Raw genomic sequence first — 11578 nt, 5'->3', positions numbered from 1 at the left:
TGATGATATATATTTTCTAGTTTTGGAGAACTACTTCTGGTTCTTACCTTATGCTTGCTTGATATTAATAATATCGATGGATGATGGGACTATTCTTGTGTGCAGAACTTGTTTCAGGCCCTTTCCTATTCTGTTAACATTTGGAATAATTTCATTGTGGTTTTTTTTACAGTCTCGAGACAATAAGTAAATTTGCAAAGCAGCTATATAAAGGAAAGAGAGAGTTGAGCTATAGCTATTTTGATGTGTTAAAATTGGGATGAAATTATTCAATATATAAGAACGAAATCATTTTTAAGTCAGTGATGAGTGTCCAGGATGCTTTTCTGGTGTGGGCACTCCGATGCTTAAGTCAACGATGAGTGTATTGAAAATTTGAAAGTGACAGTTGAAAGGTTTTGAGAGCTAAATCGTGCATGCCTCTTATGGTGAATGAGGCTCCTTTATATAAGCGTGAGTTATGTGGGCTTCACAATATTCGCCCAAGATCCCCTGTAAGACGTGTTTGTTTCGCTCAGAGGTCATTTCTTAGTCGGAGATGTAGTCCGCGTGGAGGGATAAGTTTTATGTGGTCAACTTTCGAAGCATGCAGCATGGGGAGACGGGTCTGTTGATTAAGGGATGCAATTCTGGAGAACTAGGAGGGCTGTGCGCTAGAGAAGCCATTTGCCACGTTATGCAGATCATCGACTGGGCTGCAGTCAGGCCTATGGGACCTTGACAGCAGTCGCTCCCAATGCCAAGGTCTCCAGCTCGGCCCCGACCAGTTCGTTGGAGTGAACATGCCAAGGTGGCATCAAGGCTCCTTGGAGCGTGTGACATGCCCCCCGAGGGTTACCAAGGTGGCTCTAAGGTCCATCCAAGGTGGCATTGTTGATTGGGAAGTGCCACATGTTGCGTTGTCATTGGAGGGTCAAATCCTCCATCAATTGTTCTCCACTCCTGAGTTGGGGTCAATCAGGCAAAGGGAGTAGCTCACTACATATCTTTGGCCCTAAGTGATTAAGTCTAATTAGTCCCTCTATGGTATGGTATCTTGGAACCTCAGCGTTCATGCGACAAGGTGGATTTCAGATCTCCAAACGGGACGTGGTCCATGTGTGGTAAATTCAAATTTTGAACAGGGGCGTTGGATTTGGAATGTCCATGCACATCAATTTCAAATTTCGACTAAGGCGCACATGATTCAAATTCAAATTGCTTGCCTTGCCTTTGAGCAAACGATCCTTGGGTTCGCTGCGAGGTTCTCCATTTTTGCCATCTTCTTCTCCTTAATTGGTGAGTAGATTTTCTTTTGAAAATGTATTAAGAAGGGCCAAAGGGGGATTCCTATGAGTTTAAACGAGATAAGGCTGGCACCTTGGTTCAAGAGAAACAAAGGTCTTAGAGGAGAACTTCAACCTCTCAATGACTTGTGTTTGGGTTCATTCTTAGCTCACTGACTGGCGAAGAGGTTCTTGGGTTGATAGCAACCTTCAACATCCCCTTGACCTATAGCTGCATTCTGCCCAGCGAGGGTCAATACCCTTGGAACCATGGGCGAAATGAGATGTGTGTCTTCAAGGGGGCATTGATTGCTAAGCTTCATTTCTCACTTCATCCCTTCTTCTGTGAGGTGCTCAACCATTACGGGGTCTCCCTCGAGCAGCTCCATCCAAGCTCAATTTGGAGAATTGTGGGGATGATCTCTCTCCATTACCACCTCGGCATGGGGCTAGACATTGACTACTTTATGGGGATCTACCATATAAAGAAGATGCCTAGGGCACCATACTGTTTTTATGTGAGTTACCAACCTAGGTACAAGCTCCTACACGACTTCCTTTCAAAAGTGAGGAATTGGAAGCATAGGTACTTTTCTTGTCCTAGGAGGACAGCTGGCCGGTCAATACCACTTGGCAACCTGAACCAAGGAAGGTCACTGTGTTTGACAGCGAGCTAGTAGACGAAGTCAGATTCCTCGTAGAACGATGATCTTTGGCCGAGGATTTCTTAGCCGAGCTGGTGCTCATTGAGGCCGATCTGAGTCCTGTCGGTAGGTTGTCCCTGATGATATTTTTGTTGTCACAAGATATCTTACCATTTATCTATTCGGCTAATTTTTTGTTCCTTGTGCAGAAATGTCCAACACTTCGAACATCCTTGTTGCGGCCAAGATAATTGGGGCGAACAAGATGTTGAAAAGAGCAAGAGAAGTTGCCAGCTCACTTCCCATAAGGAGGTTGGCCGAGCACATTGTGATTGACCCGAAAGAGGATGGGAATACAGTGAATGTCGATCCCGCCCATGATGTCCAAGCTCAGTTGCAATTACATTGTAGCCTTTTCGTTTTCAACTTGCCTCAACTACTAATCTATTTCCTGCTCGCAATCCAACTCTCTTGTTCAAGTCCTATTAGATCAGGCCACTTGTACGAGGCGTGAGACGCATGAGATGAGGGACTAGATTGAGCTTCTCCAAGCTTAGTTGTAGAATGCTCGACTTAGTGGCGAGGAGGATCGCCGCCAACTAGGGGAGGCTCAGGAGAGATGTAGCCAACCTCATCAGTGAGGTGGAGGCACAAGACTGCCAAATCTAGGAGCGGGATCGTCTGCTAGAGGAATGGTAGGCTAAGTACGCCAAGGACATTTAACGAGCCGGTGGATGCGTATCGTATTTCACTGAAGTTTGAGGTTGAGAAGACTACTGCCATTGTACCCTCTCTCAAGAATTCAGATTGTGTCGTCGCTTCCTCCGAACTCTCCACCCTAACTTCAACTTTGATCACATCTTCATCAGGTTGGTTTCTGATAGCATGGGAGATGCTATCGTTGCCGAGATGGATACATCCTATGAGATGATCGAGGATGACAAAGAGGTTGGCGAAGAAATTGAAGAAGTTGGCGGCAACGATGATGGCAAGGAGGGAGACGAATAGCCATACACCTTTTTTCTTTTTTTCTTTTTTTCCAATGTAAAGAAAGACTTTTGACTTCTTAAAAAACATAAGTTGGGGTATCGAGGGATATATAGGCCAAGGCACTAGGGGAGTATCGATTGATTAAATTTTGGCTAAGTCAACACGGGGCCGAGGTATATGTATTGGTCGAGGTGGTAAAAGTGAATCAGCCAATTGATCTCTGCCAAGTCAAAATGATGCCAAATGTCTGTAGGTGTTTGGGGCTAGGCCGAGGTGCTGAGAGTGTATTAGCCGATTAATATATGACTAAGTCAAGATGATGTCGAGCTCCTTAGAGATTCAAGTGCTAAGAGCGAGCTGGTTTCTTGAAGAGTGAACTGGCCGACGTGTTAAAAGCATATTAGCTTTTCCATATTTTTGGCTAAGTCGTAAATTAGCCAAACTGCTTATACGGGCCAAGGTGCCAAAGTAAACCAGCCTTTTTGATTTTTATGCTATGTTCTAAGTTAGCCAAACTGCCTAGATATACATACTACACTCAGGTGAGGTGGTCGATGTACGTGGTCGAAACTTCATATGTAGTATCTTCTTATGTTCTCAACTTTACATGTATAGGGGACATGCCTCCCTTCGAGGGTTTCAAGCTCGTATGTCCCTTCGTTGATGACTTTGCATACTCGGTAGGGTCCTTCTCAGTTAGGACCTATCTTTCCAATGCCGAGCTCAAGTACCATAACCTTCCTACGTACTAGGTCACTAACTCAAAATTGTTGTCTCCTGACTCAGGCGTTATAGTACCAAGCTACACGTTTTTGGTATGTCATATTTTGGATATAAGCCAAGCCGCAAACCTCTTCCACCAAGTCTAGATTGGTTTGTAGCTCATCGTCATTTACTTCCTCTTCATACACTTCTGATCACAAGGTTGGCACTTCGATCTCGGTGGGGATGGTGACCTCGGTCCCGTATGTAAGGTTGAACGAAGTCTTGCTCGTTGCTATCTTGATGTCGTGCGGTAAGCCCCCAGATTGCTTTAATGAACCATTGGATCTTTCTCTCTGACTTTGTGATTTATTGGGTTTTCATGTTGATTGTTACTTGAATTTGATTAGCATCTCCTTGAGTGGTATATATTCTTTCTCTTTTGTTGTCATTGAACCTGGATCTAAGGAAGTACAGTTCCATGTTAAGGTGAGCCTCATTGGAAGTCTTTTGTACATTACCATGTACCAGCTAATGTTAAGGTTTATTCTCGTACATAATGACCTACATAGATCCATTTCTACACAAATACTAATAGAATCTATCTTAATCATTGTTCCCAATTTTATTTCCTATTGACCAAGAAACCCATGTTCTTTTTCAGATTTATGTGGGGACCAAGGAAAATTTCTTTTCCTATGTATCACTTATCCGGATTAGTGATACCCATCTACTAGGTGGGTAAATAACTTTTCCACCTGGGGGAAAGTTGCAAACACTTGAATGGGACAATAATGCCCCTTTTAATAATGGACTTTTATGGCTAAAATGGTCATTGACTTGTTTATCTGGGAAATAAGATAATATGGGTAAATGCACTTACCCGGATAAATAACTTACCGGAAAGCAAACGGGGTCTAAGGACAACATTTCCTAGTCATAATATTCCATAGGGAGTTATACAACTCTAAGACAAATAGATGTCTTGTTAATGTGTTCTTGTTTCAATTTATAAATTGATAAATATTGATCAGCTATAAGCCAAGGACCTTGAAAGAGAGTTTTGCCTCCAACATGAACTTAAAAATATAGAAACCATTTGTGAGATCTATGATTTCTATGTTACTTGATTAATGGATTCCAAACTTGCTTCAATCTCGAAAAATCTAAAAACTTAAGTTGCACCCAAGAAGTATACCAACTACAGTATTCACCCAAGGCAACGAATTATTTGATGAACTTCTTCTTAAATTTCCACATAAACATCAGCTTTCGAGGCACCATATGAAGCCAATGATCTTTGTCATCTACATCTAACTGTTATCTTTACTATGGGTGCTCTGCTCTAATTGTATTTCCATGGGAACTTCAGCTGAATCATAGGTCATATCTTCATTTTGATCATTCATATTCATGGAAAGCTCTTTCTGTGCTATTTTCCTGGACCAACAACTTTGACCCCTTGTTGTCGCTACTAGGTTTCAGTAGCACATGTGCAAATTTGTAAGAGTTGGACTTAGTTATCTATCAAAAGGTTGTAAACCCACATGGATATTTCATAAATGTGGCAATAAGATCTGGAGGGGAGGATTTCTCAGGGAAACACTCCCTGTGTTTTCCCTACCTTCAATGTCCAATAGGATCTAAATTCAAAGAGAATTTTTGGTGTGGGGAAGGTCTATAATGGCCTGTATCAATTTAATTTACTAGAGATCACTCTACATGTCATCAGCCTCAATTGTGGTTCGATTAGGTCATGCATCTTGTGATCATTTGTCTCTCATTTCCAATATAAATATTTCAACATAATCTCTAAATGGTTGTTGATGCTTGTAATAAATTAAACCCAAATGGCCCAGATTACCTCATCCTAATAGCAATATACACACTACTTCTACAATATTCTTGGGCTATTTGTGTCTTATTGATGCAACATAAATCCAAAGCGGTGCATAATCAATTTAACACAAATATTAAAATGGCTCGATCTGATAATGGAATGGAATTCAAATCTCGACCACTATTAGAATTTTATGCAACCCATGGTATTGATGATTATCATACTAGATGTATGGCTAGGGGTGAGAAAAAAAACCGAAAAACCAAACTGATCGAAACCGAATTGAAAAATTGGGTAACTGAATGGTCGGTTTGGCTTCGGTTTAGTATTTTTTAAAAAACTGAAGGTACTGGTTAGGTTTTAGTTAACCAATATAGAAAACCGGCGGTTAATCGAATCGACTGATATACATATATTTCTATATATTTTATATATATTTATGTATATTATATATTTTTTATTTTTTATAAATTAATAAATATGCATTATATATAGATGTATATTTATAGTATATGATATATTATTTATTAATTAAAATATAATATTTTATATATATTTTTTATTTTTTTTTTTATATTTTTATAATATATATTGTAAAAATTAAAAAACCAAAAAATCGATGAACCAAATCGACGGTTAATTGAACCAGTGCACTGGTTAACCAATTGGCTTTGTTTCGATTTTGGTTACTGGTTTTTCAAAAACCAGTAGTACCGATTTAGTTACAAAAAAAAAGCCCACAATTCGGTTAACCGAATCGTGAGCACCCCTATGTATGGGCCACACCACACTAGAATGGTGGTTAGGCACAAGCACAAATACTTACTTGAAATGGCATGGACATTACGGTTTCATGCAAACTCACCACTCTGGTTTCTGGGTGAGTTTGTACTCATTGCTATGTACTTACATGTTACATCATAAACCAGTTCCCACTCCGGTCCTCAATGAGCAATCTCCTTTTGAAAGACTTTAGGTTCAGTTTGGAAGGAGTATAAATGCAAATTTCTAGAGTGCAAATACATACAAAATAATACAAAATACAAGGTTTTACACTCTTCAAATTTGCATTTGTACTCCTTCCAAACCGAAACTTATGGGAAATTATTGACCTATGAGCGCCTTTTGAGTGTTCCCTTTTCTTGCTTAGGCTCAGTTTGGAAGGAATACAAATGCAAATTTTTAGAGTGCAAATACATACAAATTAATACAAAATACAAGGTTTTACATTCTACAAATTTGCATTTGTACTCCTTCCAAATTGAGCCTTTTGAATGATTACTAGATACAGTTGTTGACAAATTTGCCACTCAATCCGATTGGTGCATTTTTGTCAGGTATCCATAGAGACAAACAAACTACAATTTACAATCTCGACACCAAAGTTTTCTAGCCCCATTTGGTTCGGGGGAATAGACCTGGAATCAGAATTGGAATAGGTTATTCTGGTTCCAACTATTTGGTTAGGTGGAATTAGAATCTCATTTCCATTCCTGCTAGAATGGCATTCCCCATTTGAGAGAATGACCATTCTTTGCCCCTTCCTTGGGAATGAAATCTCATTCCTATTTAATGTAATTTCCATTCCCATTCCTGCCTGAACCAAATAGACTATGGGAATGGACCATTCCGATTTCGACTGTGAAGCAAACAAAGTCTCTTTGCCTAGGGACATTATTTTTTATGAAGAATAAAAACGGTGCCTCTTAGGCCCATGATAAGGATCAAGTTTCAAGCCTACATTCTCCTAAGCTTATGTTTGGTTTGAAGGAAAATGTAGGGAAAGGAAGGGAAAGGGAGAAAAACCTATACAAGGTTTGTAAAGGTTTCCCTACCTTTCTCTTCCTTTCCCTACTTTTTCCTTCAAACCAAACACACCATAAGGTTCTAACCTTTCTCATACTAATAGACCTCATCGTGTCACCCATCCACCAGCTAAGCTATCTGATTATGTTTTGTCCCATTTTATGTACAACTATTCAAATTTGGGTGCTTCCATAGCTTTTTCTTCTGCTCTCTTGGACACAACCGAACTAGGCTCTATGTGGAAGCCCCTCACTAATCCTCACCAGAAACAAGCCATGAATGATGAACTTATCACAAGAAAACACAACCACACATGGTCGTTACTCACTGAGCTTCCTCCAGGAAAAGCACACATTCGTTCTAAATGGGCTGTGAAGTTAATACTCAAACCTGATGGCACCATTAAGCAGGCATCCTGTAATTGGTTTGAGAAATTAGCTTATGCTCTCAAGCATAATGGTTTCATCCAATCTACAACTGATTCATTACAGTTTACTTCAACTCGACCAAAAAGATTTTTGGCGGTCCTTGTATATGTTGATGGCCTTCTCATTGTTGGGAATGACTCCACTCACATATTTGGTTTAAACAGTATCTCAGTCATTGTTTTCATGTCAAGGACCTTGGTCCCCTTTACTATTTTCTTGGTGTGGAATTTACTAGAACTGATGCTAGGTTTTATGAGTGAGGAAATATCTCTTAGATATCTTACAAGAAGTAGTCATGTCGGACCATGGTTTTTAAAACCGAGCCGGTGATCAAACCGGTCAGGGGTTCGGTTACCAGGTCGAACGGTCCAATCGTTCAAACTGAATGCTCAGCCCGTTCTGGCAAGAAAATAAAAAAATTAAAAAAATGAAAAAAATGAAAAACAGTCAAAATTGTACGAATGGTTCGAACGGTTAACCGCCCAATTCAGTGGTTCGTTGACCAAAATCAACAGTTTTTGGGAGAAATCCGGTTTTTGGGGAAAACAGAACCCATCACCTGACCGGTTCCTGATTCTTCCGGTCCGGTCCGATTTTGAAAACCATGTGTTAGACTGCAAGCCCAACACTTATAGAGGTCTTGTGGGTTGCCTTATCTATTTGACAATTACTCGGCCTGACATCAACTATGTGATTCATACTCTAAGTCTATTCATGAGCCATCCATGCATTTAGTACAATCTTAAATCTACTCCTAACCATGGACTCATACTTGTTGCCTCTAGTATTCTTCGTGCCTTTTGTGATTCAAATTGAGTTGGTTATCCTCTCACTAGAAGATCCACCACTAGCTACATCACATATATCAACTCTTCTCCAATATCTTTGGAAGACTCAAAAGCAACCCATTGTTGTCCATTCTTTAGCTAAAGCTAGATATAGGTCCATGACGACTACTACCAGTGAAATCCTCTAGTTTCATCGCCTTCTGATCACTGATCACTTGGGCCTTCGTCATAAGAGACCCATGCCCTTATTTTGTGATAATAAGGCTGCCAACCCTGTGTTTCACAAAAGAACAAAACACATCGACATTGACTATCACTTCATTAGAGAATATCTTCAATCTCAGGCTATTTCTATACTCACCACGTTCTTTCTACTACTCAACTGTGGGTATTTCAGTTGAGCTTACAGTTGACTCGCACTACTCGTATCTAATGAATTCATTTTATCAACTTTCTCAGGCCCCGTTTGGTTTGCAAGAATAAGTGTCTGGAATCGGAATCATAATGAATTATTCCAATTCCAGCTGTTTGGTTGGTGGAATCGGAATCCTATTCCCATTCCTTGTGGAATGGCATTCCACTATTTGAGGGAATGATCATTCCTTCCCCTTCCCTTGGGAATATGAAATCCCATTCCTGTTGATTCCAATTTACAGTCCCATTCCTATCTGAACCAAACAAACTATGGGAATAGATCATTCCAATTCTGATTCTGAAGGATTTCGATTCCGATTCTGGCTGCGAACCAAAAGGACCCTCATTTTATATAGGAGTAATGGCCAATTTCTATTACATGCTCCATTCAGTACATAAGAGTAGTAACCACTACTAACAAAGTTCCACCAAGTAAAGTTTAGTGTGTAGAACCTACAACATGGATCCAACTAGAACAATTATTGTCATCCCTGCATTGATCTTATGCTAGTATATCTCCTCTTTCGCTAGAAACTCCTTCAATTGCCTATTGGATATTGTTAAATGGCTGTGTTCTGAACTCGAAGTTAGTCTTGTATAAATTATTCTCATCTATCACAATCTATACCAAGAGCAAGAAATCCAGATAAATATATAAATGTCCAATTTATATCATTCTAAAAAGGAATCCCACCCATTGTCACCTTGACTTGAAGCCTTAACCATGCATGAGATGAATTTCACAAAGTGTTGGAGTCTACAAGTTCGAGGACACATAAGATCAGTAACTTCTTTATGTCTTTGCTATGCATAGGTATGGGTCGTACAAGTGGTTTTGGACCCATGCCGTCCAATGGTCTTGTTAAACTGTGTATGGGTTGTAGGGGACCATGCATGTTAATGATGATGCGGGAGATGGTGGAGAGGGAGGGGGGGAGATGAAACACTTTGGAAACCCAAAAGTCTTTTGAAAAAAATGAAAATTAAAACCATAAAAAAAAAAGAATGTTGCTATATATGTCTATATCTATACAACTGTTAAAAGTGTAAATGAGAGTTTGAAACTTTTGTTTGACTAGAATACCTCTACTTTTTTAAATGTGATCCCTCTCTTATTATAAGGATAGAATTGTAATTTGATCAACCACTTTCTCCACATTCAAATCCCTCTCATTAAATCTTATATTTAAGGTATTAACTCCTATTATCATTCATTGAATTATACTCTTCACTATAATAACCCCTATTTAATTTTGAATTTGGTTCTCTAATTGTGAGGACACAAAATGTAATTTAAACTACTACATTTATCCTCACTCAATTCCCTCTCTTTAAGTCCTATAATTAGAGTATTAACTTCCATTTTCTCATTGGATCCTAAAGCTATTTTTTGACCAATAAATTTTATTTATTAATTGATCTATATCCAAAATACATGCCTTTTAAAATTGACTCAAATATTGTTCTTTCATCCTTGTGGCAAGTAAGCAATTCAACAATCTAGGTCAAATGGACCAATCCATAATGTCATATTAAATAAAAAACTTTTAAAATATCAATAAATACAAAAAATTAAAAATATAGAAAAATTGGACATATCTCTAATGTTTTATATTAATCATATTAAGAAAATAAGTGTAATAAATAATAACTATTCTTATTGATACTGGAATGGAATATAAATTTAAAACTAATCCATGGTGGTGGGTCAACAATCCAACTTTTTGAGTCAAATGTGCCAACCCTTGATATCATAGTTAAATAAAAAAAATAAAAAGATAAAAACACAAAAACATTATGTAATAATATAGAAAGTGTGATATATAAAAAACATTTAGGCACTTATCTAATGTTTTATATTAATCATATCAAATAAAGATAAGTGTGATATATAATAGTTATTTTTATTGATGTTGAAAATAAAATATAAAATTAAAATCAACCCAAAAATAAAATTGTTTTCCTAGTGGTAGGTAAATGTTCAACCTTTCGGGTTATATGTGTCAACCATTGATCTCAAAATTAAGTAAATCATAAAATACAAATGCTATGAGAAATATAGAAATTCTATAGAAATTATTTGGACACATCTCTAGTATTTTATATTAATAACCATATGAAAAACTAAACATGATAAACAAAAATTGTTTTTTAACTTTTTATTGATGATGGAAATAAAATAAAAATAAATAAAACTAACCCAAAAGTGAAATTGTTTTCTTGTTTAGTGATAGATCAACAATTCAATCTTTCAGGTCAAATGCATCAACCCATTATGTCACAATTAAATAATAAAAGTTAAAAACATGAAAACACAAAAATAGAAAACATTTGGGCATATCTCTTATATTTTATATATTAATTAACCATATTAAAGAAAACTATGTGACAAAGAATAATTGTTTTAATTGATGATAGAAATAAAATACAAATTTTAAATCAACCTAAAAATGAAGTTGTTTTCTTGTTTTGGTGGTGAGTCAACAATTCAACCTTTCGGGTCAAATGTGTCAATCCTTTTTCCAAAAAAATACCAATGTTTTAAAAATTTTTATTCAATAAATATTACGTTACCTTTTTCCAAAAAATAATTAAATAATAAAAACTAAAAAAAATTACAAAACATTTGAACACATATTGAATATCAGGTATTCATCATAATAAACAAAAATAAATATGACAAATAAGAATAATGTATATA

The sequence above is a fragment of the Nelumbo nucifera genome, chromosome 5 (assembly GCF_055504915.1).
Source record: "Nelumbo nucifera cultivar China Antique chromosome 5, China Antique-T2T, whole genome shotgun sequence".
Taxonomy (NCBI): domain Eukaryota; kingdom Viridiplantae; phylum Streptophyta; class Magnoliopsida; order Proteales; family Nelumbonaceae; genus Nelumbo; species Nelumbo nucifera.
This window is presented reverse-complemented; position numbering follows the sequence as displayed.